The sequence below is a fragment of the Narcine bancroftii genome, chromosome 1, assembly GCF_036971445.1.
Source record: "Narcine bancroftii isolate sNarBan1 chromosome 1, sNarBan1.hap1, whole genome shotgun sequence".
Classification (NCBI taxonomy): Eukaryota; Metazoa; Chordata; class Chondrichthyes; order Torpediniformes; family Narcinidae; genus Narcine; species Narcine bancroftii.
Window position 1 is genome coordinate 272,222,003 of NC_091469.1, and position 25,935 is coordinate 272,247,937.

Below are 25,935 nucleotides of genomic sequence, written 5' to 3' on the forward strand. Positions count from 1 at the left end.
CCCGGAGGGTGATTGACACCCGACCAGGTGGAGCTTGATCCATTCAGGCTGACTGATTGACAGCCGGCCAGGTGTTGTCCTGCCCCCTTACTACACTCCTGCAGGTTCAGAGGTTGCCCCCTGCAGTTGGCTGGTGGTGTACCAACACATGAGGGTGTGGCATTTAAATGTTACACATTAAAACAATTTTTAAATAATAAATTTAAACATCCCAGAAGATAGCCATCATTTCTATTATCTGTGGGCTCTTTGGTGCTGCTGTTTCCAAAACACAAATAGCAGAGATAATGCTAAATGTGGATGTGCGTGCACCATGGTCCAGAGAAATGCTGTTTCATCTGGTTGTACATGTACAGTTAGATAAACCTGATCTGGAAATTTACAGCTGTCCTTTATTCAGGAGCTTAAATAACTGAAGCTTAATTTAAAATTAGTTTTGCATCTTAAGGCATATTCTGGTGCCATAAACTGTAGTATCACCTATTTTACATCATCATAAATCTCTATTCTAATGAATGTAGTGTTTCGCCTCACCAGCAGCAAATGAAATCCACATAAACAGAAGGGTTAAGTTTAACACAAAATTTATTAATAAATTAACAATCATAGAATTACCTCAATAAACTTAATACCCGATCATAAGCTTTTATGGCGGCTCTACATTAACAACAGATATAACCATATAACCATATAACCACTTACAGCACAGAACAGGCCAGTTCGGCCCTACTAGTCCATGCCGTAGCAAATCCCCACCCTCCTAGTCCCACTGACCAGCACCCGGTCCATACCCCTCTAGTCCCCTCCTATCCATGTAACGATCCAGTCTTTACTTAAATGTAACCAATGATCCCGCCTCGACCACGTCTGCCGGAAGCTCATTCCACATCCCCACCACCCTCTGCGTGAAGAAATTTCCCCTCATGTTCCCCTTATAATTTTCCCCCTTCAATCTTAAACCATATCCTCTAGTTTGAATCTCCCCCTTTCTTAATTGAAAAAGCCTATCCACATTTACTCTGTCTGTCCCTTTTAAAATCTTAAACACCTCTATCAAGTCCCCACTCAATCTTCTACGCTCCAGAGAAAAAAGCCCCAGTCTGCACAACCTTTCCCTGTAACTCAGACCCTGAAATACTGTCAACATTCTCGTGAACCTTCTCTGCACTCTCTCTATTTTGTTTCTATCTTTCCTATAATTTGGTGACCAAAACTGTACACAGTACTCCAAATTTGGCCTCACCAATGCCTTGTACAATTTCATCATAACCTCCCTACTCTTGAATTCAATACTCCGATTTATGAAGGGCAACATTCCAAATGCCTTCTTCACCACACCATCTACCTGAGTATCAGCCTTGAGGGTACTATTTACCATAACTCCTAAATCCCTTTGTTGCTCTGCACTCCTCAATTGTCTACCATTCAATGTATATGACCTATTTAAATTTGCCTTTCCAAAATGTAGCACCTCACATTTATCTGTATTAAATTCCATCAGCCATTTCTCAGCCCACACCTCCAGCCTTCCTAAATCACCTTTTAATCTACGGTAATCTACCTCACTGTCCACAACACCACCAATCTTTGTGTCATCCGCAAACTTGCTTATCCAATTCTCCACCCCTACATCCAGATCGTTAATATATATAACAAATAATAGTGGACCCAGGACCGAATCCCTGAGGAACTCCACTAGTCACCGGCCTCCAATTGGACAAACAATTTTCTACCACACCAAACAATTTTCTAAGGTGTATGTGGGGGGAATTAAAAAAACCCAGACTATTATAGTTCAAGCTCAAAATGCCCCAAAAGAAAACTCCCAAAACAAAGCCTCAAGTCAGTCATGTCAAGTCCATCAGTCAAAAAGGAACAACATAGAGTGTGGTCTCCAGGCTTGGAATTCTTCATTTGGTCGCACACTGGCCTTCCAGTTGCATGTGGAGACAGATGACCATGGTCACTATAGATGTAATCAATGCAAACTTACGACTTTCCTGAGTTTCAAATATAGCAACAACCACCTTTGATTTCTTCACCCAGGAATTTTCACCTAGTGACCCCCTTGGCACTACATGAGGTTCATGCCTCTGAAGTCCACTTTAGGATTAACGTGATCTTCTGTCACACAGGTCTTCCCCTCTCAACACCCAGTCTTGGGTCATCAAGTGACTCCTGTCACATAAAGTCCTCCTCTTGGAAGGAGACTGGGGAAGCCCAGGTTGGATACACCCACACTCTGGGTATCAGAGTGGTGCAAACTGCTATCAAGGTAATAATGGTGTCACCCATAGACAAAGTAGCTCAGTCTCCTTTCTCCTACTGAAACCACTGGGTGAGCACACTGACAGTCTGACTGCCCTACGACCAACCAACTGACAAACCCATTCAAAAACTCAGTGTGCTGGGCTCTTCAACTGCCCCAGTGCATGCCTTTAGCTCCCCCTATTGCTGGAGAGAGATTGACAGCAGTAGGCGCTCTCTCCGCAAGCCTACCGGCTTCCAGAGTGTGACTCTCACACTTTTGAAAGCTATCAGCATTGCCAGTGCTGTTTCAGCACTTCACACACAGCTATCAATTTTTCCTAGTGCTAATCAGCGCTTCACAGCAGCACACAATCCTTTCTTTCCCCTGTAGGTTGTCCTGTCCCTGCTCCTAAATTAAAATTGTCCAGGGTTCATAATGGTAGTAAAAGAAAAAAAAGCATATATCTATTCAGTGATGGCGGTTAGACCTTTTTGCAACAATGCAATTGGTGCAAACCAGCCCTTCCATTCTTCAAACTTAACTCAACAAAAATTGTTAACTCAAAATTAATAAGGATCTTAACTTGGGGAGTCAGACAAATTAAAATTAGCAACACATGAAGCAATTAAATATCTGAATTAAGAATAAAGCAAGGAGAACCCTTTCCAATAATCTGCTATTCAAATGTATGAAGTTCAGTCCAATTCTCCTCGATAAACTAGATGTTTGTTTAGCATAACTGTTTGAATTAACTTGTCAAGAGTTATCATGAAAGGACCAAAGAAGGAGCATTACAAACAAAAATGTTTGATCATTCTATTTTCAAACTTAATGATAATGAAGACATAATTAAATGTTGTTGAGTCATTTCTTTTCAAAAAAACTACTCCATATTGAATTTGGAGAAAGTTAATTATCTGTATTTATTATGCAATCAGGAATGGAGTACTTCTCTGCCAAAAAAGTTCTCAAACTTGTAATGCGAGAACACAATGTGATCTGAACAAGTATGAATGAAGTTGCACTCCCTGCACAAGAATAACCACTCTCTGATTTGCTTTTTCACAGATCCTGAAGTTGGGGTTACAAAATGACCTCAACCAGGTTTACAATGTGAACAAAAGCAATAATTTGTAGAAACATTATTACAAATAAGATATAAATATTGAAGTTTTGACAAAAAGGCTACTTTAATTAGATACAGTATACCTAAATTATCCCAGAGATTAAGCCTGTCACTGATAGCATCTTATTCTTGAATGAATCATGAACATCAAATGCCCTTGTTCTTTGCAATTGCTTCAAGTGGAAATTTGAACTTTACAAAGTAGAGTTTCCACTATAGAAAGTGCCAGATTTAGTATACTACCAGTTGACTTTCTTCTCCATCAACTTTGGAGAAGGAGTTTTATATGTTAACCATTAGTGGTAAAATTAAATGTTCAATTATTGTTTTATTAAAATAGTGCATGATTCTCCAGATTTGGAAAAGTGACGAAGCAGCATTCTGATTGGCTTATTTTGTCTATTGATAAGTTACATAACAATGAATACTCCCCAGAGGACACCAACATCTGATTGTGATAAATAGGGACTAAATATCTAAGATATCACCTGCTCAGTGCTCCCCTCAGGAAAGTATACTGAACTCAATTGTATTTTTCATATTTGCTTATGACACTGGACTACATTTGTTTTTCCAAAAGGTTTGCTTCCTGAATTGAATGATGATGTTTGAAATATTAGATTAATTTCCTGTGGTCAAATGTGATTAAATTTCACAGCCTTATCTTCTCAGAGGAATTGGCTATCTTTTTCTATGGTGACTAGTTACACTGAACAATTTTCTCCAAACGGTTTACTTCCTGATAAAAAAAAATTGTGGATTATGATAGACAACTTAAAACTGAACACAAAGATAATTTCAGATTTGTTGCATCACATAGGAAGTTGGAGAAACATTAAATAACTTTTATTGAATTTACCATGTTTAATTGCATAATGATGCTGACACATTGTGTTAGTTCAATTGACCTAAAAATGTTTTGCTGATTTTCATTTGTTCTCAACATCTGATGCCTCTCAATGTCAATGTCCAAAAGTAGCCGGCCAGCATTGATGTATCCTAGTTCCTCTGAATCCACTTTTTCCATGGTCTCAACGTCCTGGTGAAACCTTTCACCATGTTCGTCAGGGAAGAAGTCCAAGTGCGAATGCAGAAAATACATTTTCCATTACAATTATATCCTTGAAGAAGACAAAATAAGACAGGAAATCACAAAAATAGGTTGTATCTAAAAAAAAACCTGCATGTGATAGGAACATTTTCCTTTCCATTCACATACCACTTTAAGTAATCCCTATGCCATTGGTGCTCCATGATTAGTAAGGGATTGCTTTAGGTGGTATGTATTGGGAAGGGAGATTGAGAATCACTGCTCGAGACCCAATTGTTACTGAAATATTTTGCTTGAGAAAAACTGTCATTGGTCGATTTCCTTTGGAGTTGTGAAACTGTGCACATAAGTCAATTAGGTATGATCAAAACAGTGGTTTTCAAATTTTTTCTTTCCACCCACATACAACCTTAAGCAATCCTTTACTCATCACAGAGCACTTATGGGATAGGGAATACTTAAAGTGGTATGTGAGTGGAAAGAAAAAGGTTGAGAAGCACTGCCCTAAAGTGTTCAGGAAGAAAAATCTTTGTTGTCCAGTGTGATCTGGCTGATACAATCAAAAGATTATGATGCCATATTACAGCTTAAAGCATTGAGCAATCAAGCAGATATCAGAAAATGTTGATAGTATGTTAAAAGATTAACAAATTATATGCTCACTAAAACCCATCATTTGTACTGCATTATATTCCAATGACATTGAGCCATACAAGAATCAACATCCATAATCAAAAGATATCATTTTATATTGGGAAAAAATTATCTTCCGGAAGATTACAAGAACTATTAGTATCTAAATTTTCACATTTAAGCAAATGGAAGTTGCACTTCTCCAATGTAAACAACTGAGGTCTTAGAATTCTCTTTTGCTGCCTGGTGCACTTTTAGGTTTATTCACTGTGACTACTTCGGCTTTAAATGAGAAATTATGCATTAAAATACTACTTTCTGTGCCAAGGTTGATACCATGGTAACAATCAGGTTATGAGATTGTCATATTAGCTTGGTTCTGTATCATTACCAGCTTCTGCCAAACCACGACCACAACTCCCATTTTGCTCACATCAACCCGAGTTCACAAGCATTTGCATTTTAATTATGCCCTAATATCAACCCTCTGGGTATTAAAAACAGTCAAAAACATATCTTTGATGTTATACATTTCAATAATAAGAATTATCCATACAAATGTTTGTGAAAATGACAAGAAAACAAAACTACATATTATCCTGTAGCTTATTTTGTAATATCAGAATTTATTGTCATGAACAAGTCATGAAATTTGGTGTTTTGCAGCATCACAGTGCAAACATTCCGATTATAACCATCTTACAATAGTAATATACAAAAAAAAAATAGTAGAGCATGAAAAGTAAAGCAGTGTCTTTGGTTCATTGATCATTCAGGAATTTGATGGCAGTGGGGAAGAGGCAGTCCTTATGCAGTTGAGTGCTTGTCTTTAGGCTCCTGTACCTTTTTCACCAATGGTAGCAGAGTAAAGGGGGAATGGCCTGGGTGGTGGGGGACTTTGAGGATAGTGGTTGCCTCATGTAGATGTTCTCAATGGAGTGAAATCTGGTGCCTGTGATGTTGAAGGTCGAGTTAACAACCTTCTTTCCCTGAGATTTGGTAATATGAGGCAATGGCCAGCCAGAATACCCTCCACGGTACACCTGTAGAAATTTTCAAGAGTCTCAGTGATACACTGAATCTTTTCAAGCACCTCACGGAGTATAGCCGCTGGCGGCACTTCTTCGTGATTGCATCAACATGGAGGCTCCAGGACAGATTCTTGGAAATGTTGACACCCAGGAATTTGAAATTCTTGACCCCCTCCTCTACTTAACCCTCAACGAGAACTGGGTTGTGTTCCCCTGACTCCTTCCTGAAGTCGACAATCATCTCATTGGTTTTGCTAATGCTAAGTGCAAGGTTGTTGATGTAACACCACTCAAACAGCTGATCTATTCCCCCTCTTGCATGCTTCCTCATTGTTATTTGTGATTCTGCTGACAACTGTGGTGTCATTTGGCAAACTTGTAGATAGCATTGGAATTGTGCCTGGCCACACAGTCATGGGTGTACATTGAATAGAGCAGTGGGCTAAGCACACATCTTTGGGATGCTCCTGTGTTGATAATCAATGAGGAGGAGACAATGCTTCCAATTCGTACTGACTGTGGTCTTCCAATGAGAAAGTCAATGATCCAGTTGCAGAGGGAGTACAGAGACCCAATGTTTGTCGCTTCTTGACCAACACTGAGGGAGTAATGGTATTGAAAGCTGAGCTGTAATGGATGAAGAGCAGCCATATGTATGAATTGCCTTTTTTGAGGTGTTCCAGAGCTGAGTGGAGAGCCAGTAATATTGCATTTGCTGTGGAGTGATTGTGACAATAGGCAAATTGCAGTGGATCCAGATCTTTGCTTAGGTATGTGTTAATTCTGGCCATCACCAGCCTCTCAAAGCATTTAATAACAGTAGAAGTTAGTGCTACTGGGCGATAGTCATTGAGGCAGCTCACACTACTCTTCTTGGGCACCGAGATGATTGATGCCCTTTTGAAGCAGGTGGAACCTCTGACTGTAGCAATCTATACACAAAGCAAATTTGATCTGAAAATAAAGAGGATTATGCTTTTTATTTTATTGAAACCACAAGGATTACCACTGGAACTTGTTTTGCATGGATAGATCAGAGGGTGAGATTTTGCAATCCAATATTGTTCAAATGGATGACAATCAATGCTTCTAATATTTATAAATTTATTGTAGACTATGCAAAGAAAATAACACTTCTGTCTTGCATTTCTATGTTATTATGAAAGACTATTGCAGTTGTCCATTGTGATCAATATTTTAAATTTAAACCTGTGACAAAAGTAAAAATGGATGACAATAAATTTAGGGTAAATAATGAATCATTAAAAAGAGTTCCAAAAGCCTTAACTACATGTAATTCAGCATAGCAAATAACCAAGCGCATCAATCAAAAAAAACATTTAACTGATGTGATACAGAGCACTGGAACAAGTACAAGTATAATAGCACACGTCAGAAGGTAGTCATGCTCAACAGTACTCTGGTTAGACTGTACCATGTGTATTGTCCATTTCAAGACAGGGAGCAGATCCTTAATCATCAGATGCAGTCCCCAAGAATCTTGAGATTGGTTATGTGCTATGGGTTGTGATATAGTCTACGGCAGATGCCATCTCACTGGATCTGCAGAAAACTCTGGAACACCTGGACAGCAAAGATGCGACACCAGGATGCTCTTTATTGGCTACAGTTTGGTATTCAACAACCTCAAAACTAGTCACCAAACTCCAATACCCCACTGAATAAATGGATCCTGGATTTCCTCACCTCCAGATTACAATCAATCTGGATTGGCAAGAACACCACCTTCACAAACTTCATAAGCACTGCTCACCACAAGGCTACGTACTTAGCCTCCTACACTACTTGCTTTATACTGGCTCAGTATGTGAACAATACCATTAACAAATTTGTTGATAATACCAAAGCAGTGGGCTGTATAAAAAGGGGTGATCAGTCAGCTAACAGGAGGGAGTTTGAAAACATGGCTGAATGGTATTCCAGCCACAACCTCTCACTCAATTACTCCAAAACCAAGAAGATTGTAGACTTCAGGAAGGGAAATCCAGAGTCATTGGGGGAATCAGAGTTGGAGAGGGTGAGCAAATTTAAATTCCTGGGTATCACTATCTTGAGGACCTTTCCTGGATCCAACATACTAATGTCATTGTGAAGACAGCACGTCAATGCCTCTACTTCCTCAGCAGTTTGCGGAAATTTGACATCTGAAACCTTGGAAAATTTCTACAGATGTGTAATGGAAAGTGTGCTAACCAGTTGCATCATGGCCTGGTATAGGGGTACCAATACCTCTGAGCGGAAAGCCCCTGCAAAGGGTTGTGGATGTAGCCCAGTATATCACAGGCAAAACATTCCCCACTGAGAAAATATACATGGAACACTGTTGTCAGAGAGCAGCAGCAATCCGCACCACTCCACAGGATATGTTCCGTTCTTGCTACTGCCATAAGGAAGTAGTAATGGTGTCACAAGACACACATCACCAGATTCAGTAACAGCTGCTCGCCTCCACAACCAGACTCCAAAACAACAAACTCAATCCGAGACTCATTTAAGGATTCTTAATTTGCACATTATTTATCACTGAAGTATTTTTCTGCACTTGCACAGTTTGATTACATTTCTCCCTTATGAATAAGCATCTTTTTCTTGAGTACAGTTTATTTACACCCACTATTGACAAGTAGAAATTCTGCCTGGCCTGCAGAGAAAAAAAAGAATCTCAGGGCTGTAGGTGATCTTGTGTATGTACTCTGACAATAAATTTGAACTTGGACTTTGTATTTCAATTACTGCTTGTCACATTGCAATGATGAAAATACCATAAAAAAAATTAAATGTTAGAATGCAGGTAGACCATCCAGCTCTGTTAAGCATGCTCCACCTTTCCACAAGTTCATGGCTATGACTTATCTACATTTCCACCTGAACCCTATATCCTCTGATTCTTACCATCCAAAAATCTATTGAACTCAGCCTTTCAACTTCCACAATCCTCTGAAGTAGACACTTTCAAAGATTTACAATATGTTAAGAAAATTCAGCTCACCTTTGGCCCAAATGACCAACCCCGAAACACCTTGTGGAGGGATGAGAACTGAGGAGCACCAAGAGGGAAAAAAAAAAATCCTCTTGCCCCTTCAATTGTATGTCTTAATGAAAGAGATGAGATAAATGTTTAAAATTATTTTAAACTGTACTGCTATAACAGACCAGGCCTCACAAGATTAACCAAAGAAAGAGCAGCTCTTCACCTCATTTCATTGGTTCCCATGTAACGAATTTTAATTTAACTTTTGAGTTTTTCTGGCAATGGTGTATTTTAATGCAAGATTATTAGATCTTTCCTGATCGATGGGCCAATACTTTCAGTTAACCAAAGAATAAATTATCTAATCACACTGTGGTTAGTACTTTTACAATCATGACTTTGCAGCAATAAAAAAATAATTAACTGTAAAAATGCAAATCTGATCATTTTATCATGCAAAAATTATTTTTAAAAATCTAAAGATGAACAAGGCAATAACTATTTTATTTAAAAGCCTTATCTTTATGCACAAGGAGTCCATATCATTATGTTGATCTTTCTGGTAGACCATAATCTGCTTTTCACCCAAATTCTGCAAGTTCAATTCTAACAATGCTCACTGGAAATCATGAAAATCTGTGGAACTATCCTGTGTAACAACACAATTCATTATATCAAAGCCTCTGCAACATTGAAAAATCTTCCTCAGAAATTATTTTTCTATTGATTTTATCAATCCTATCCATTACTTCTCTTCCTTTGTTTGCTTTTTATGTATGATTTAAATTCGTTAGGCTTCCCATTACATGTCACAGTGTTAATTATTTTATCAAATGAAAGCCTCTGACCTCTCTCTATGGCTGGCCATTTCTCTCCATAGATGCTGTTTGATCTGCTAAGCCTGTCCAGTTATTTATTAGCTCCTTTTCCACTGGTGCTCTGTCCCGGGAATTAACTGGGAATTTATTGGTACATAGTCCAGTGGAAAAGGAACATTGTCCGAACACCAGCGTCAAATGCCGTCATTTCACACCAGGGATTAACCACCTCTATCCCTAGGTTTGCTGAAGCCAGCGTGCTAAATAAAACCAGTGGAAAAAAAACAGCAGAAAGTCACCAGTTTCCAGTGAAGGTAGAACACTCCAATCCCCAGGGATGAATATGTTCAGTGAAAAAACAATTAGGGTCCCAGTTAAGGGTGGCCCAATGGAAATTGCACAAAGGGCTTCCTGTCGTGGGACACTTCACAGCCAATTATCTGGGATGCCAGTGGAAAAGGGGCTATTGTTAGCTCAAGAATCCAGCAACTGCAGTTAGTGTGTCTGATTTACTTTACTATTAAAGAACCTTGTGGCTACTTGTCCTGCTCACAGCACAAATTCCCCATTGTTGGCCCATGCCAATTACATAGACTGTTCTCAATCTCTCAACTCTGATCATTTATCAGTGAGTGAATAGGTTATTGCCACTCCTTCAATGTCGTAAGCTCCTGGGATCAGAATGGTAGATTGTAACCACAATCAGTTACTTCTCTCTTCTTTTTTTTCTTTTCTTTGGCTTGGCTTCGCGGACGAAGATTTATGGAGGGGTAATGTCTACATCAGCTGCAGGCTCGTTTGTGGCTGACAAGTCTGATGCGGGACAGGCAGACACGGTTGCAGCGGTTGCAAGGGAAAATTGGCTACATTAATGCCAGCTGTTACAGTACATCTTGATCAATGCAAAATATTTCATTTTTTAGTGGATTGTAAATCATCACATGTATCTGGATTGTTGTATTCTTATCATTAATTATCTAAAATTTCTGATTTAGCTCAGGCACTTGTATTTCAGCCAATTGAAATTATGACTAAGATGACACAGTCTCCCAACAACATTGCTCTCCAAATAGACTGCAACAACATCCAAAATAAAAGCAAGCATAATTAGGCACCAAAATCAAAAAGTCATTATCTGATTCCATGATTTCCCCCCGCCCCCCATTTTGCTTCCTTCTATAATGCAATTTTCTGAAGTCTGATTTGACCATTTTTTTTTTAAATCTTGCTCCATAAAATATCCTGCAGGCATTAAATTCACCTCGTGCATTACAGAAGTCTTTAGAATTTATGGTGAATTCATTGCATGAATTTTAGTGTCTCATAAAGTCTTGTTTACAATGGCTCATTTTAAATATGCACATTATCAAATATTTCAAAATGATACGTTTCAGTTTTTTTTAAACTTGTGTTCAAATATGTAGCTTTCTGAAAAATACAACTTTTGCATTTATTGCTTTTCTTTGTTGTGAGATTTCTTTACTGTGATCGGATCCTGACAGTTTAATGAAATGTTACAGCAAGGGAGACATCCACACTGCCCAGGTGACCAGATGTTAGATTTAATTTTAACATCAGTGGCTAACAGCATTTCCTCACTCCAATTTCAAAATGTCTTTTTGTCAATATACTTAGACAAAACTCCAAAAATATTTAACATATTTTGAGTGACAATTCATTTTTATTTCAGTACTGCTCAGAATGTGGTATTGTTGGTCATGTTTATTCCAATGAAAAGCAGACAATTTCTTGTTCAATGTACCTTTGACATAAATCAAATTGGAAGCCCAGTTTATTCCCCCTTCCCAACCCATCTTAAGCCAAGCACAATTAAAAAATGGTAGCATTTAAACTTACCCCAGCTAATATGTTATGCCAACAGATAATAAGAGCCAAAAATGGAATTCTGATCTGTATGGCTCCCCATGCTGTACATTAGTTCACATGGCCAATGAACAACACATTCAGCATTTGCTCTTCTCTGGGTACAGTGAAAGAGGTAGTAATTGGAAAATGCTATATCACGTAGCACAAAGTGAATTAAACAAATTCTGATACCACGATCATAGTCATTTTCACCAATTGAAAATTGAAACTGTGACAAATTATATTATATTTTATATTGTAAATAGATATGTTTTAAAGGAGATAAAGTGTGGCAGGTTTTTTTTAGGTGTAGGTCACATACAAACACTTCAAAATAGATTTCATTTAAAATACTGGAGCTCTGCTCAAGCCAGACAGGCCCAACAAAAACTTTGAAGAGTGTCCTAAGGATTTCACTAACGGATTGTTGTTTTGAAAAGCAGCACGTGAAAGAACTCGGAGGATTAGGTTCAGAGCCACAGGTCATCGGAGTACAGTTTGCTGTTCTAAGGGGGACATGTGGTTTTGCAAGCGGAGAGAATAAAACAGGCTTTTCTCTAGCCACTTTCAGGTGCATTCTCTATCTTGAGGGTGGCTACAGGAGCGGGTCCCAGACTGAAGACTCACCTTTCAGGTGGCAGCCCTAAAAGGCTTTTACAGCCCACCTGAAAGGGCCTGTTTTTCCAGAGGCTCCTCGTAGCACCTCTGCATCTGATGGAGGCGGGGTGACTGGTGCCACCTGTCATAAATATGCAGCATAGCAATGGCAGTCTTCCCTACCCATAATCCCCCATACAGGTGGAACTGCTCTGTGTTTCCCACACAGTTCCAGCTGTGTGGGGGGTTTATGGGTAGGGAAAACCACCATTTTGAGCAGCAGAGAGCAGCCCCTGTGCAGGAGCGGCCAGCCCACACCGGCCGCCCCCCGACATTCCCTGCTGGCCACTCTTGCACTGACATCACCTTGCTGGGTGCCCCTCACTCCGCTGCCTGAAGACCCCCTCCCCACTGCCCGACAGCCCCTGCCTTACTGGAGGGGGGGGAAGGTCGGGGAGGGGGACTGTCAGGTCATGTGGCGGGGGGCTTTCAGGCAGCAGGGAGTTGGGTGGCTGGCTGATAGCGTCATCAGCCCACCCCTTAGCAGCCACTTTCAGGCGGCTGCATTCAGGAGCATCAGGGGACTTCGCCAATCCACAGATTATCCCTCCCAGAGGAGAGTTAGTGAGTGTGCCTCGGAGGCGCGTCGGGTTCTTTCAGGTGGATACCCCGACAGCCGCACAAGGGTAGAATATGCAGCTTTACCTCGGGGTATTCTGGCCACCTGAAAGAGCCTTCAGAGTGAGAGAGAGGGGTAGAATTCAGTTCAGCAGCAGCAGCTAGGACTGGAACAGGTTGGCAAGCTTGTGGAAAAACCCATTTTGAAGATGGGTTGTGAGTGTTTAGTTCAGCCTGGTCAAAGCCCTTGTGGTCCATCCAAGAGGAGAGGACTGGCTGCCTAATGTTTCACTTGAAATAAGGGAAACAAAAAGGATCTCTGTGGTGACCTGAAAGAAAGAGGTTATCATCTGGAAAACCCTGATGGGACAAGTTTCTTTGGCAAGACACCGACGTGGCTGATTAGAGCAAATCCGTTTGTGTCCAGAGAACAACAAATTTCTCTCTGAAAACCAACAAGAACCTTCCTGAGTGGTAACCATTTACCTTTCAAGGACCAAACCTAGTGAAATTCAAAAATATTAAATCCAGTGAACTTGGAGGAGTGAGAAGTGAGATTGGACTGTGAATCAAAGGACTTTTCTAAACTTATATACACATTACATACACATGTGCTTAGAATTAGAAGGGGGTTAAGTTAGTAGTAATAAGATAAAGTTTGATTCCGTTTTCATGTTTAAAGCTAATTAAAAGCAACTTTTGTTTAAGTAACCATTTGTCTTGGTAAATTTCTGTTGCTGCTGTGTTTTTGGGGTCCTCTGTGCTCATAACAAAACAAAGCTGATTAATACCATTTTATGATAGACTAAATAGAATTACAAGGCAAATTCAGCACAAATTCTGATTTTCATCATGAAAATAAGCCAACACACTTCGATAATGCACCAAGGTAAACATGAAGCATTGGAACTGACAGAACTTCATGGTGCCCATTGAAACTATTAATATGGTGGGACAAAGACTTCATCTAGAGAACCTCTGCTCACGTAGAACATCAGGCAAGTACATTCTATGCAATGGATTCTTCCAAAAGGAAGCCTTCAAGATTAAGCATAAAAGATATGGCTCATTAAAATTTGATAAATAAATTAAAGTCACCTGGTAAAGCTCCACAAATTGAAATACATGCTAAAATTAAGGCTATGGAATTGAGGACATTTCTACTTTGTTAATTGATTGATGGGCAATAATAGCTTACAGAACATGGGAACTGAATCAATGAAAACTGATTAGCAAACTCTAAGACCTGGGACTCAATACCCCATTGTGTTAGTGATTCCTGTATTTCCTCAGCTCCAGATCGCAGTCAGTGAGGATTAGTAAGAACATCTCCTCCACAATCTCCATCAGTACAAAGCACCAATAGCCTGGGTTCTTAGCCCCCTACTCAACTCGCTATATACCCATGACTGCGTGGATCAGTAGGACAACACCATTAACAAATTCGCTGACAATATCATGGTCATAAGTTGTATTAAAAAAGGGGCAATGAGTCAACATACAGGATGGGGTGGACCAACAACAATCTCATACTCAATGTCACCAAACCAAGGAGCTGATTGTTAACTTCAAGAACAGAAAACCAGAGGTCTTCAATCCAGTGATCATTGAGGGATTAGAGGTGGAGAGGGTGAGCAAATGCAAGTTCTTGGGAGTCACTATCTCAGACAATCTTTCCTGGACCCAACACACTAATGGCATGGTGAAAAAAAGCATGTCAGCACTTTTACTTCCTCAGGAGTTTGAGGAAGCTTAGTATGACAATGGAAACTCGGGCAAATTTCTCGCTGCTACTATCAGGAAAGGAGTATAGGTGTCACAGGACTTGCAACATCAGGTGCAGGAACAGCTGCTCCCCATCTACTATCAGACTCCTTCACTTACATGTGTGCATGGAGTATAGTTTTTTTTTGCACTACCAAAAAGTGGTAATTCTGCTTCACCCACATGCGAAATCATCTCAGGGTTGTATGTGATATCATGTATGTATTCTGACAATAAATCTGAAACATCAATATGGAAAAAATGACACAAATTTTTCCTGAAACAGACTAGTAGTTGGCTTATGATGGTGCTCATTCACATCAATTTTATCCCCACCACAATGCCCTACAAATGGATATCAAAGCAGCTTAGCACTCACTCAAAATGGGCTTTCTCATGCCATTAATGAAAGCTTCTAGGTGACACAAGTCAACTTCAACAAGATGGGCTTAAAATTATACTGTATTCAAACATCAGCATGCTATGAGGTCCACTACTATTAAAGCAGCAAAAGTCAACAAGTGTCAAGTTTTATGCAAAACCTTGCATTGACACTGTATTCTGACTGATTCCAACATTATGGGGTTATGGGGATAAGGCTGGAAAGGGGTACTGATGGTAGTGATCAGCCATGATCTGTAAAATGGCGGTGCTGGCTCGACGGGCCAAAGGGTCTACTCCAGCTCCTATTGTCTATTGTCTATTTTGTTTTGCGTAGTCTTTCATGGATTATAGATATCACAAACAGCAGAAATCATGACCAAGTAATGAAAGATTGACACATTCCACAAGTCAGAATGATGCACAGTTTGAGAGAAGAATTAAGGTCAGAGCTTTTCCATGGTCTTGCCAACCCATTTCTAAGTAAGAGTTCAAGATATCCTGTTTTTAAAAAAACTCAGGGGAGTTACTGCACTGGAACCTATAGATGGTAAATTTAATAAAGTGATATATTAGTTGTGGAGAGATAATAACTAAGCCAGTAGTTGGGATGCTAATAAAGTAGGCTGCATTTCCTGAATGATGTAGTTGAAAGTTGTTGATGCTGTGCTCAACCTGACCTGTACTTGTGGCACAGCATTTGTATAGCTGAATCAAATTAGCTTCTCAACAAATGAAATACTACTCCCACTCCAGCACGATGATGGGAAATTCAATATTGGTTATATCATTGAACGTCAAGAGAAGATAATTAGATTCTCATGTTGGAGACGGTCATTGTAGAACTATTCACAAAAGTGCTATCAATTCAAATATGGATACCACCCATATATGGTTACATGTAGACTACAGCAGTTTAATTTCCTGAGGAGCTGCAAAGAGAGCAGAATAATGAGTGTGTTTATTCTCACACACGTTGCACAACTAACATATGTGCCGATATTCTTCATGCAGCTGAACAGATACTTTATGAAAAACTTTAACACTATATATAAAAATAAAATAGATAATAAATACAAAAGATCAGTAGTTAATAACTATTCATAGTTACCATGGTGCCAGAGGAAAAAAAAAGTGGCATAACAACAGCGGAGACAGTTCTTTTGTGGTATTGGAGCAGTCCATGATTAATGTAACATGAGGAGTTCCAAGAGCCTCTTAGCCAATGGAAAGAAATGGCTTGAACCCGGAAGTGTTGGCCTTCAAGCTTCTGAACCTTCCACAGTGAGAAGCTGTTGTGATAGATTATGATGTTAACTGTCTTCTTGAGGCAGCACCTCATATACACACTAGATGGAAGGTCAAAGTCTACAATGGACCTTGCTATTTTTGCTACTTGGACTCTCAAATTACCAAACCAGGTTGTAATGCAACCAGTCAGTATACTTTCCACAGTGCATCTGTAGAAGTTAAATATTCACACATGCCAGATTTCCTCAGACTTCTTATGAAGTAGAGGTGTTGCTGTGCCTTCTGTGCAATCATCTGCCATCATCCCCACTCCTCTTGTGATGGAAGTCACTGTTGAAGGAGCTGAAGATACCTACATCATGTATTAAGTCCTTACCACCCCCATTTTCTTTTGCATGTGACATGACTGCTGATAATGAAAGGCTTCCGTCTATTTCAATCTTATTTGAGGGGTTTTGATGGTACAAAACTTCCTCAACATCAAGGACAGTCACTTTCACTTCAACTCTGTAATTTATCCATATTCAAATTTGGACCAAAGCTGTAATGAAATCTGATAAAACATTATCAAACATTCAGTGAGCAGGTTGATGGCAAGTATTGCATAACAAAATTGAAAATACACCCTCTTTTATTTTGGTGGTGTTTGCAGTAGACTGATGAAATAAATGTGTTCTGCTTTTCAAACAGGGAAAAACTGGAAAACATTCCATACTGTTGCACAGATATCAAACAGTAAACTCCAATGCTTGGTCAGCAATTGTATGGACAAGTCATATATATTGAAGTGACCCACCAATAATATATTTTGCACCCTTGCTTCCTAATGTTTCTTCTAAGTGTTGTTAAATACAGGAATGCTATTTCATCATGCAAGAAGGATGGAGGGTGATAATCAGTGCGAGTTTCCTTTCATTGGTACTACAAGACATCATACTTTCAGAGTCAATATCAAGGATTGATAATGCAGTTTCTCATAGCTGTACACTGATGTTCCACCACTTTGGCTAGGACTGCCCTGTAAATGGGTTATGGGATAACGAAGATGATAAAGGAGAAGTCTAGGATGCAATGTCAAATATTTAATTCTTTGAGCAAAACTAAGTTGCTTAGTTTGTATGCAAGATCTCCCACATTTGACAGATGTCAATGGACTTTAGGTGAGGCAGACTCTGCAGGATTGACTGAAATGGATGAAGCTTTGGCAGAGCTGGTACTTAGATCAATATCACTGGTCTATTTAGTTCTTATGCAATTCTGCTAAATGTTAAAGTGTATGTAGAATTTTTTCACATTTAAATTCATTCAGCTATTTTTTCCAACTTCTGCTAACCAAGACTGCAATCCAAGACACATCAAGTAATGGCCTTTTCAAAATTACATTTTGTTCCCATTTACAACAAAACATATCAAATTAGAAAATTCAAAATGTCACTATACTGTATTCATAATAACCGTGATGTACAAGTTATATAACAATAAATCTAATGAAGCACCAGAACGAGATCTGAACCTAATCAAATTATAATAACATTTAACAACAGAATACCATAAGCAGAGTTCAAAAACAGAACACAAATCAGATAATCACAGCCCAAAATTATTATAATTGCAAATAAAAACAGAAAATTGGAAATACTCAAACAGGCCAGACAGCATTTGTTTCATTTCATAGGGTGAGCTGGAAAATTTTCCATTCAATGTTCTCATCCACATTCAGAAGGAACAATATCGGGAGCCAGTATACTCTTACATTCAGCACACCTAAATCATCATATCATATAAACTATATTCAAAGAAACATAGAAGATAGGAGCAGGAGTAGGTCATTCGACCCTTCGAGCCTGCTCCGCCATTCAACGAGATCATGGCTGATCTTAAAGTTCAGTGCCCTGTCCCCGCCTTCTCTCCGTAACCTTTAATACCCTTATACTGAAGAAATATATCTAATTCCCTCTTAAATATATTTAATGAACCTGCCTCCACTGCCCTCTGTGGCAATGAATTCCACAGATTCACCACCCTCTGGGTATAGAAATTCCTCATCTCGGTCCAAAATGGTTTGCCTATTATCCTCAAACCATGGCCCCGGGTTCTGGATTTTCCCATCATTGGAAACATCCCATCTGCATCCACTCTGTCCAGTCCTGCCAGAATTTTATATGTCTCTATGAGATCCCCTCTCAATCTTCTAAACTCCAGCGAGTACAATCCCAATTTGCGCAATCTTTCCTCATAAGTCATTCCTGCCATTCCAGGTATCAGCCTGGTGAATCGTCTCTGCAAGAACATCCTTCCTTAGATAAGGTGACCAAAACTGCACACAATACTCCAGGTGTGCTCTCACCAAGGCCCTGTACAGCTGCAGTAAGGTATCCTTGTTCCTATACTCAAACCCTCTTGATATGAAGGCCAACATACCATTTGCCTTTTTAACCGCCTGCTGTACCTGCATGCTCGCCTTCAGAGACTGATGTACAAGTACCCCTAGGTCTCTCTGCACTTCCCCATCTCTTAATCTATTGCCATTCAAATAGTAATCTGCCCTCCGGTTTGTATAACCAAAGTGGATAACCTCACATTTATCCACATTGTAGTGCATTTGCCATGTATCTGCCCAGTCCTTCAATTTATCCAAATCACACTGGAGCTTCCTGACCCCCTCTTCCGTGCACACAACCCCTCCTAGCTTAGTGTCATCTGCAAATTTGGAGATATTACATCCAATCCCCTCATCCAGATCATTAATGTAAATTGTGAACAGCTGGGGTCCCAGTACAGATCCCTGTGGTACCCCACTGGTCACCGCCTGCCACTCAGAAAACGAGCCATTTATCCCAACTCTCTGTCTTCTACCTGCCAGCCAGTTCTCAATCCACATCAATACTTTGCCCCCAATCCCATGAGCCTCGATTTTGGAAGCCAGTCGTTTATGCGGGACCTTATCGAAGGCCTTTTGGAAGTCCAGGTACACCACATCCACTGGCTCTCCCCCATCTATTTTACCTGTCACCATCTCAAAGAATTCCAATAGATTTGTCAAGCACGATTTACCTTTTGTAAATCCATGTTGACTCTGTCCGATCCCTTCTCTGCTTTTACATCCTTAATAATGGATTCCATCATTTTGCCCACTACTGATGTAAGGCTCACAAGCCGATAATTCCCCGCTTTTTCTCTACCCCCCTTTTTAAATAGTGGGGTAACATTAGCTACCCTCCAATCCATGGGAACTGATCCTGAGTCTATCGAGTTCTGGAAAATAATTCTTAAAGCATCTGCTATCTGAATGGCCACTTCCTTGAGTACCCTAGGATGTAGATTATCAGGCCCTTGGGATTTATCTGCCTTCAATCCCATCAATTTCCCCAAGACCATGTCCTTAGAGATACTGATTTCTTTCAGTTCCTCCCTTGCATTAGTGTCTATGTTTCCCAACATCCTTGGGAGATTATTTGTATCCTCTCTTGTAAAAACAGAACTAAAGTAAGAATTTAATTGGTCTGCCATTTCCTTATTCCCCATTATATATTCCCCTGATTCCGACTGCAAAGGACCTACTCTGGATTTCACCAATCTTTTCCTCTTGACATATTTATAAAAGCTTTTGCAGTCGGTTTTTATATTTGCCGCAAGCTTACTTTCATAATTTATTTTTGCTCTCTTGATTAATCATCGCATAAGCTTAACCTAAACCATCACATGTTCTGAATTGTATTCTTCATATTAGTTTGAACCACCACATCATCAAGTTATGAAATAGAATTATGTTTTCTTTTGCCAACGAATCTATCACACCAAAGCTTTATGACCCAAAGCAAGTTGGTAAGCTACTGTATTAGGTTGTGAGAGTCATAATAGCATAAAAGGGTATTTCATCTGTAGCTTCAGCTTTAACTTTGAATAGAATTTACAGTCAGATCACCATTGTTTTATTTATAGATGGAGCAAGAGGATGCTTAACAGGGCTTGAGAAAATGATGTAAAGTCCCATCAGAAGCAAATAAGGAATAATCCACAGTTGGTAGATAGACAACATGACTAATATCCAGAGTTCTAAAATTTAAAATGAAAAGTATGTACAAATAATGATGACCATGAATTTCATCAAATATCACCTGGGTGTTTCAGGGAAATTCAGCATTCTTACTGTATACATCATACCTTTGACTCGACTCACTATTATAGCTACATTTAATGCCAGTGGAAATGTCTCAGCAAACCACTCTGCTTACAAGGCAACTAGAAAAAATACATTTTGGGGGGAGAAAAAATTTTCAGGATGTCAAGAGTGCCTCACAATTCATACTCATATTTGTTTACCTCTCAACTCAATGCAGAATATATTATGGCCAATTTCCATCTGAAACAATTCTTCCATCAACCTTTGTCTTCAAATCATGTATCACTCCTCCTATACCCAAAATTGCTACCACACCTGCCATGAGTCACCCCAGATTCCTTAAAACCCAGTTTTTCTCTATTATATCCAACAATGTGTTATTTTCAAATGCCAGAATATATCATGAGTGTGTATACAGCACCTCAAACCTGTCCTGCAACACAATAAGATCAATTTTCCATCAATGTCCTTCTTACTGCCAAAAATTGTTTTTTTTTCAAATTTAAATATATTCATTAATTAAACATTCACAATGCAGGAATAAATAATTTCAAAAAATGGTAATGCTCTAAGAAAACTTTTTTTTTAAACCATCTTTATTATCATCTCTCATTATCCCTAATTCAGGGCTCTCCATCAAAAGAAATAGATTCTCAGTGGCCATTTCATGAAGCTGTCTAATAAAAATATATATTTCAGTTAGTAACTTCTTGCTCACTTCAAAGAATATAAGCTTAATCTATTCACCTACCTCATAGGACTGATTCATGGGAAAAGAACACTAGGTGTTGGACTTCATTGCAGACCCTCTAGCACATCTTAAAGAGATCAAGGGCAACTATGTTCACAATGAGGGCCCATTTAATTATATCCAACACTCTTACATGTGAATTGTTTGCTGTAATTGTGAGGTAAGTATGTTATTCACAGACAACAGTCAAACCCCTCTGCCTCTTAACCTTTCAGTATCTCATATTTAAAAATACTTTCTACCTTCCTATTCTTCAATGCTGCAATCTTGGCTTTCACAAATAGGTAAATAAAAGTTTAATCTTTATGTTGATCCCAGCCTAACCATTCCTAACTAACTTCTACATAAGCTTGAGACTAATTTAGTAATTATACATAAATAAATGCAAAAATAAACTTCCAGATTGAGACAGGTATCTCATGATAGGGTTCAGCCGGGGGGCGTGGCAAGATGGCGTAGAGTCTAGACGTGTAATCTCGACCTCTCTGACCAAACTTTTAAATACCTGTTTTTTAACCCTTTGTTTTCAAGTTTAAACGTTTTAAATTTTAGTTTAAAGTATTAAGGAATTATTATGGCCACTAATGGTAAAAAGACTAAACCTCAAGTTCAGAAGAAGATAAATTTTCGAAGTGTTGAAGATTTGGGTCCGAGTTGACTTGAAACAGCCCCAGGTTCAATCTCTTCATTGTCTAAACCCCAAAGATTGCCTGTGGGGGGTGAAAAAAAATCTATTGCTCACCAAATGAAGGATGGCGCTGGAATTACCCGTTCTCTGGAAGAAGGTGCGTGTTCCCAAGAAGTGGACCCCAATTTGGAAAGCTTTTCGATTTCAATGGAGGGAGCACGCAGGAAGATGACTCCATTGTTGGAGATGCATCAGGTAGCATTTCAATCTGAAGAAATCTTTTCTCTTCGTGAATTGAAGAAAAAACGAGATGCGGGGGGAGACCAGCGGTAACCCCCTGAGGAAGTCAGGGTGCTGTTGCTGGGAGTCCAGACCCGCAGTAAAACTTTTAAAGTGCCTTCTGTTGAGTTGCAGCAGGAGCTGCAGTTACCTTGTTCTGCCACTATGTCAGAGAGAGCAGAGCTGAGCTTTACTGAATCACAGTGTATGCAACTGAATGCTATTGTTCAAGCTGTTATAAAACCTGGAATGGATTTGTTGACATCTCAAATGAATTAAATGGTTCATATGAATGCTGGTATGAGTTCAGAATTAAATATGGTTAAGGCACGTGTGGATGCATCTTATGAAGAATTTTAAAAATTTCAGACTGCTTTTTTTGGACTGTAAATAACAAGTGACTTCTAACACAGAAAAAGTGTTGAAGGTAGAAAAATCAATCATAGAACTAAGAAAACGTGAGAAGGAGCTAAAAATAAAAATAGATTACTTGGAGAATCAAAGCAGAAGGAATAATGTGAAAATTGTTGGTTTGCCAGAAGGTATAGAAGGACAAGATCCTCTTTGTTTCTTTAAAGACTGGATTCCGCAAATATTAGGCCAAGAATTTTTCTCTGGGGATTGGGACTGGAAAGAGCCCTTAGAGCTTTAAGAAGAACACCCACAGCTGGTCAACTACCGAGACTAGTAATAATTCGATGTTTGAATTATTTGGACAGAGAAGCAATACTCCGACTTGTAGTACAAAATGGAAAACAACGACAAACCCCATTATTGATTCAGAATGGCAGAGTTCTTTTTTTATCCTGATATGAGTCAAGAGGTCATTCAAAGTCGAGGTCAATTCAATACAGTTAAAGAAGTTTTGTGGTGTAAAGGTTATAAGTCTACTTTTTGTTACCCTGCAGTGTTTTATGGAGACTTTCAATTTCTTTTTTATGAAACTGATCGTGAAGCAATGATTTTTGCTGATTCATTGCCAGATATAAGAGGACAAAGACGTAGTCCACCATTATCTCCTAAAGAAAAATCTGGTTGCTCTGGAAATGGAAGAAATGGCAGAAATGGGGAAAACAGGAATGGAAAGAGTCTACCTCCATCTGAAATGGGATCTTCATGATTGGAATCTTCTGGATGAAAAGAAGAATTTTCTTAATCTATTTTTTTCTTTTGTTATTATGATATTTTGATGTTATTGACTGTTTGGTTGGGGAGGGAGATATTTGTACTAAGTTCTTTATTCGTCATCAGCCACTGGTGGGTGACCCACATCCAATTTTTGTTTAGGGGATTACTACCTTTTGGTAGTTTTTTTTGGGGGGAGGGGGTTCTTTTTTTAATTATTTTTTAATTTTTTTAAAGTTTTTAATTTGTGATTTTTTTTCTCCTATTGGAGGGCCTATATACGTTGATTTGAGTTTTTATATAAAGATATTATTGGTATTTAGTAATAATAGTAGATATGTCAAAGTTGAGGTTTGCTACTTTTAATGTTCGAGGATTAAATAGTCTGATTAAGCATAAGCGAGTCTTGGCATATATTAAGAAAATGAAAATTGATATTGCCTTTATACAAGAAACACATTTGAACGTGAAGGAAAGCATGAAATTAAAAAGGGACTGGGTAGGGCATGTATATTCTTCTTCATTTAATTCTAGAGCTAAAGGTGTAGCAATTTTGATACATAAAAATTTATCTTTTGAATTACAATCAATGGAGGAAAAGGCAGGATTGAATTGCAAGATTGTTAGTGAATTTTGGACTTGACTTAATATTTATACCCCAAATGCAATGGTGAAATATTTATTTCAGATGCATTTTTATGTTTGGGTCAGGCTAATGATAATATTTTAGTTGGTGGTGATTTTAATTGTGTTTTGGAACCTTTATTAGATAAATCTCCGAAGAAATTTTAAAAATCCAAGATGGCAGTTCAGGTCCAAGCGTTGATGAAAGATCTTAAGTTAGTTGACATCTTAATCCGACAGAGAAAGATTTTTCCTTTTATTCATCTAGACATGAATTGTTTTCAAGGATTGACTTCTTTTTAGTATCAGCACATTTACAAGGAAAAATACAACAAGCAGAATATGGTGATTTCAGATTATTCTTTGTTATATTTTACATATGAAACTTCTGAGAAAACTCAAATAGCTTATTGTTGGAGATTTAATACAATGTTGTTAAAAAATATGGAATTTATTGATTTTTTTGAAAAAAAAATTTTTTTTTTTGAAAGAAAATTCTAATTCTGTTCAAAGTAAGTTTGTATTATGGGATGCTATGAAAGCCTATTTGAGAGGACAAATAATTAGTTATACTTCTAAAATAAAAAAGAACGATTAAATCAGAGTCTTGAATTACAGAAACAGATCGATGAGTTAGAAAAGGAATTTCAGGAAGATGCTACAGGTAATAGAATTACCTAATAAAATAGAATTATCGAGGCTGAAATTGAAATATAATACTTTGCAATCTTATCAATTTGAATGTGTGATTAATAGGACTAAACAACGGTATTACGAATGGGGAGAGAAAGCACACAAGGTATTGCCATGGCAATTAAAGAAAGAACAGATATTGAGGGCTATTAATGCTGTTAGACGGAATTCTCTTATTACTTATAAACCTCGTGAGATTAATGATGAATTTTATTTATTTTATAAGAAGTTATATACATCTGAAGGAAAACAAGAAACTGGATCGATTGATCTTTTTTTAATCATAGTTGAATTTACCGATATTACAGGATGGAGATATACATGAGTTAGAAGAACCATTTACTGATTCGGAAATTAAAATGGCTATGCTGGAAATGCCAAACGATAAATCGCCTGGTGATTATGGATTTTCGGTTGAATTTTATAAAATTTTTAATGATGATTTATCCTCAGTGTTTGGGGATGTATTACGTCAAGTTGGAGAACATTATGAATTACCTAAGTCTTGTTCTAGTGCTTTAATTACAGTAATTCCTAAAAAAGATAGAGATCCTTTGAAAGTATCTTCATATCGACTAATTTCGTTGTTAAATGTAGATTATAAAATAATAGCTCGTGAGATTAATGATGAATTTATTAGCGAATATTAGCGAATGGATTGGCTAAATTTTTACCAAAGTTGATTCATATTGATCCAACAGGTTTTATAAATAATAGATATGCTTCAGATAACATTTTGTGCGTGATTAGTTTGATTAATAGATTTCGACAATCTTTAGATCACCCGATGGTGATATCTTTAGATGCAGAAAAAGCATTTGATAGAGTTGAATGGAATTTTTGTTTAAAGTTTTGGAGAAACTTTAGTCCTTCTTTTATTGGTTGGATTAGGGCTCTATATAGTAAACTGGTAGCTAGAGTATTGACGAATGGTTTGATTTCGGAATCTTTTAAGTTAACTCAATCAACTCGTCAAGGTTGTCCTTTATCACCAGCTTTGTTTGCGTTAGTGATTGAACCTTTAGCACAGTTGATAAGACAAAATACACAGATACAAGGTATGAAAGTTTTAGATGAGGAGTATAAAATTAATTTATTTGCTGATGATGTATTGGTGTAGTTAATAAACCCAGCTTAGTCACTTTTGCATTTGAATAAATGTTTAATATGGATATCTTTCTGGATATAAAGTTAATTGGAAAAAAAGTGAAATATTACCGGTAAGTGAAGGAGATTATTCAAGTTTATAAGACTATTATTAATTTGAAGTGGACTGATCGAATTAAATATCTGGGTATAATTTTGAGTGTTAATTATCAATCTTTATATAAAT

At 38.2% G+C, this 25,935-nt stretch overlaps 1 long non-coding RNA gene across 1 annotated transcript in view; it reads right to left on the minus strand.

Annotated features, from left to right (window-relative positions):
- Positions 1 to 4,201: 4,201 nt before the first annotated feature.
- The window catches only part of LOC138751506 (uncharacterized), a 63,925-nt gene continuing 42,191 nt past the window's right edge, over positions 4,202 to 25,935 (minus strand). Inside the window, exon 2 of the long non-coding RNA XR_011350004.1 lies at positions 4,202 to 4,498. This is a non-coding gene — a long non-coding RNA (uncharacterized lncRNA). The remainder of the gene's footprint in view (positions 4,499 to 25,935) is intronic.